Here is a 4,820-nt window from a genome sequence, read left to right as displayed (position 1 = left end):
TATATATATATAGTGGCAGTGTAAGCCAATGCCACAGTGTAGTTTGGCAACTTTGGCACCCAGGAGGGGCTGAGAGGGTCCAGAGAGTAAATCGTTTTATAAGGAAGAACCTGGAACCTTCAGATTCCTCCAGGTTTTCAGAATTGTAGCCGGGAGCTCTGGGTGGGATGAGATCTCCAGTCCTGGGGCCAGGTGTTGCCAATGACCAGCCTGGGCTTATCAGGTGGCTGAGAGCGGCCTCCTTAAGAAGCCAGCCCAGTGCTCAGTGTTGTGTGAGAGTTGTGTGGGTGCAGGAGGCACAGAGCCACAGCAGATTCAGGTGCGTGCCGGACACGTGGCACAGCCAGGGAAGGCTGGGAGAGGTCGGTGACCCTAGGACCTGTGGGACACACTGCTGAGAGAGCAGAGTGAGGGCTCACGAGGGGTGAGCAGTGCGAGTTTCTTGGAGCTGTGGAAAGCTACAGAACGAAACTAAAAGACTGTAATTTATGTTGCGGCTAGAAACTGTCTTGTGCACCAGGGGGGCATTTACCCTGTGGATGGAATTAGATGTTTGGTGTTTTCCCTAAATAAAACTGCATTTTACTTGCACCTCCTGTCTACAGTGGAGTGTCCTTGTTACAATATATATATATATAGATATATATATAGATATATATATAGATATATATATAGATATATATATAGATATATATATAGATATATATATAGATATATATATAGATATATATATAGATATATATATAGATATATATATAGATATATATATAGATATATATATAGATATATATATAGATATATATATAGATATATATATAGATATATATATAGATATATATATAGATATATATATAGATATATATATAGATATATATATAGATATATATATAGATATATATATAGATATATATATAGATATATATATAGATATATATATAGATATATATATAGATATATATATAGATATATATATAGATATATATATAGATATATATATAGATATATATATAGATATATATATAGATATATATATAGATATATATATAGATATATATATAGATATATATATAGATATATATATAGATATATATATAGATATATATATAGATATATATATAGATATATCTAGATCTAGATATATCTATATAGCTAGACCATATACAGTAATATGGCATTAATGATGCATAAGAAACAGGTATAACAAAATACAATCAGCAAGTAACAAGAACAATATGTAAAAATGTATTGAGGTGGATAAAGAAATAAGAAGACAGAGTAAGGGAGAAGAGAATAAAGAAGAGAGGAGAAAATGGGAATCGAATGGCATCTTACATTTCAATCAGCCAATTTATTGATTCCAGGATTGATATGATAATCTGATTACAGAGTGAGTGGCCTATTGACAAAGGATGGGGGAGCATAATGTTTTACCCAAGGTTCCCAAATTTTCTCAAATTTAGACATGTGGTCATGGAGACGGGCAGAGAGTTTTTTCTATTTGAAAAGACCCAATGTATGTTATTTTTGGTCATGGAAATGGATAAAGTAGTTTTTTTTCCATGAGTTAGCCATGGAATGTTTAACAGATGATTAAATGGGTATCATTATTTTAAATTGTTAAAAATGAAATACTATGACTTTGAGAAGAGCCAATTGGGGTAATAGGACCTATTCAAGAGAGTAGAGATCATTTTGACAAGTTGAGTCCAATATTCATATCCGATTAGGGATGCACCGATGCCAAGTACCATACTCGGTACAAGTACAGATACTTTTCCAGCTCCAAGACTAGACTAGAGAAAAATTCTAAAGTTAGGAGGCCGCTGTCATTGGTAGGGAGCACACAGAGCTCCCGGGATTTGTACATCTTTGTTTTAATGTACGATTTTGTTTTTATAAATAAAGGGATGCACAGATACCATGTTTGCAAGTACTGGTACTGATACTTGTCTAAGTACTCACAGATACAAGTACTGATACATTTTTGTTTATTGTCATGTGACAGTTCTTCAAAAACAATACAGACTAATGATTTCAGGACAGTGGTGGAGCGCCAGATCCCGGTCCCATCTGCAACCGCTGCATCCCTGGTAGTTCTCATGAAAATGCTGAGTATCGGCACTGGTATCTGATAAGTATCGGTGCATCCCTATATACAATAGGGCATCTCCACCACACATGCATATGCTGTATGCACCGCTGTCTTGGCAACCACGAAAGCAATGGCCATCAACATGCATGGACAAAATGTTGAAGCTGGTTTTGTACTTTACAACAACGGAAAAGTTCCTTGTATTTCGTTTCTAACATGTTAGCACTTGCAGGAGATGATTTGGTGGCTTCCCAAATTTGAGACCAAATGTCGTCTGAAATTGGGAGATGAAATCCCACCGGTGTATTCTTGGAGTTACACCCAAACTCCTTCCAGTTCTCTAGGCTTGGTACCTCTCCTGACAGAGGCTCATAAAGGTGTAAGATGCCCACACCAAGCCAATTGGGAGATTAAAGCCCACTGGTGTATTCTGGGAGTTACACCCAAGCTCCTTCCAGTTCTCTAGGCTTGGTACCTCTCCTGACAGAGGCTCATAAAGGTGTAAGATGCCCACACCAAGCCAATTGGGAGATTAAAGCCCACTGGTGTATTCTGGGAGTTACACCCAAGCTCCTTCCAGTTTTTTAGGCTTGGTACCTCTCCTGGCTGAGGCTCATAAAGGTGTACGATGTCCACATCAAGCCAATTGGCAGATGAAAGCCCACTGGTGTATTCTGGGAGTTACACCCAAGCTCCTTCCTGTTTTCTAGGCTTGGTACCTCTCCTGACAGAGGCTCATAAAGGTGTAAGATGCCCACACCAAGCCAAATGGGGATTAACATCGTTTTTCCAATGTAGTTAAAGATAACAGGTTTTTAGTGGATTTAGTCTGAGAGCGTGTAAAGTTTTTAACTTGTAAATAACAAAATATTTCCGAAGAAGGACGACCATGCTTAGTTTGCAGGTCAGGGAAGGGTAATATGCTTTGTTCAGCGTATAGAGAATAAAAACGGATAATGTTTTTTTCTTTCCATTTGTGGAATGTCAAGGGGGGGAGTCAAAATCTGGAGGAAGTGTGTCTGTAAAAAAAAATAAGTCAAGGCATCTGAACTCGCTGTATTTTTCTTGAAGACGTTTCACTGGTCATCCGACCAGCTTTCTCAATTCAGAATGACTTGTACAAAAGATTCTCTGGGAATAAATATGGCGAATGGATGACCAGTGAAACATCTTCAAGAAAAATTCAACAAGTCCAGTTGACTTTTTTTTTTTTTTTTTACAGATATACCATGTGACCTGGATGAATAACCCTTCACAGGCATATGGAGGAAGTGTGCTTTTTACTACCGCGCTTTGCATTCTTTAGTACCGCGCTTTGCATTCTTTAGTACTGCGCTTTGCATTCTTTAGTACCGCGCTTTGCATTCTTTAGTACTGCGCTTTGCATTCTTTAGTACCGCGCTTTGCATTCTTTAGTACCGCGCTTTGCATTCTTTACTACCTGGTTGCTGTGTTCTTTACTACTGAGCTCTGCGTTCTTTACTCTTTGCATGATCTTACCTATGAAAATCCTTTCTGAGTGTCATCTACACCCTGTGTATAGTTCCATGTATCAGCAGGGCCGAAGCTAGGAGGGGCGTCTTCCGTGCATGAAGATAGCGGCACCTTATGAGGGTATTTCAAGCCTTCCTTCTGCTCTACAGCATTCAGGAAGCCCCAGCTGAGCCACAGGGGAAAGAGGAGGGGCTTGAATGAAGCAATTTTAAGCCCCATCTCCGTGGTAGATCATTATCTTTAGACCCACTTCAGTGCGCTCTACTTTTGGTGCGGCGGCGCCCCTCCAGGTCCACTATGGAGCCAAGGCCTAAAATGACTTCATTCAAGTCTCTCCTCCATGACAGATTAGAAGGGGCACTGCTGGGAAAATAGAAGTGAGCCCAGAAGCGGCTCTTTAATTAACAAAGCAGCACTGGAGAATGTCAGGGACCATGGCACCTCCAGGTGGTGCTGGAGCCAGGTCCTGCAGTTCCTGCGCTCACCTGCAGGTGTTTCCAGCTAGCCAGGAACTGTCAGGTGATAGACTACCATTGGGTGGTGCTGGAACCTGCAACTCCGGTGCTCACCTGTGGGTGTCCCCCAGCTGTCACTGATTATACACCACCTGGTGCACCCTGGGAGGGTACTTAATCCCTCCCTGCAGTAAGGACTGTGGCTAGGTATTGTTTCCCGTGAATTCCTGAGTCCCCAGTCCTGTTACCTGCGTATGTCCCTGAGTCCTGTTACCCGCTTATGTCCCTGAGTCCTGTTACCCGCTTATGTCCCTGAGTCCTGTTACCTGCGTATGTCCCTGAGTCCTGTTACCTGCTTATGTCCCTGAGTCCTATTGCCCTGCTCCCCAGGTGTTCCTGCCCTGTTATACCCTGTGAGGGTATTCTGCGGGTTGCTCCTAGTTTTGGTCACTTTATGTTATCTATTTGCATGTGCTTGGTTTGTGTTCTGTTTTGCTCCTTATAATAAACTGTATATAAGTTCAATTGGCCTGGTGTGGTCACGCATTTGGTCCTCCCGTGGGGGTACCTGCATGCGGTGTGAGGACACCCGTTCACTGTTACCCTGACAGAGAATGAGGCAATTTGAAGCCTCACTTCTGCGATGGATCAGGAGGGGCGCCGCCGTGAGAAAAGAAGAAGAGAGCCCAGAATGTGTGGGGTGGAGGCAGGGGAGACATGAATGGAGAACTTCTCCCAGGAAGGGGGGGCGGGGGGGGCAACTCTGAGCCTTTGTCCCG

This window comes from Nanorana parkeri, unplaced genomic scaffold (assembly GCF_000935625.1).
Source record: "Nanorana parkeri isolate BGI_ZX_2015 unplaced genomic scaffold, ASM93562v1 scaffold2585, whole genome shotgun sequence".
NCBI classification, from domain to species: domain Eukaryota; kingdom Metazoa; phylum Chordata; class Amphibia; order Anura; family Dicroglossidae; genus Nanorana; species Nanorana parkeri.
The sequence above is the reverse complement of the archived record's forward strand: the minus strand, read 5'-3'. Positions refer to the sequence as shown.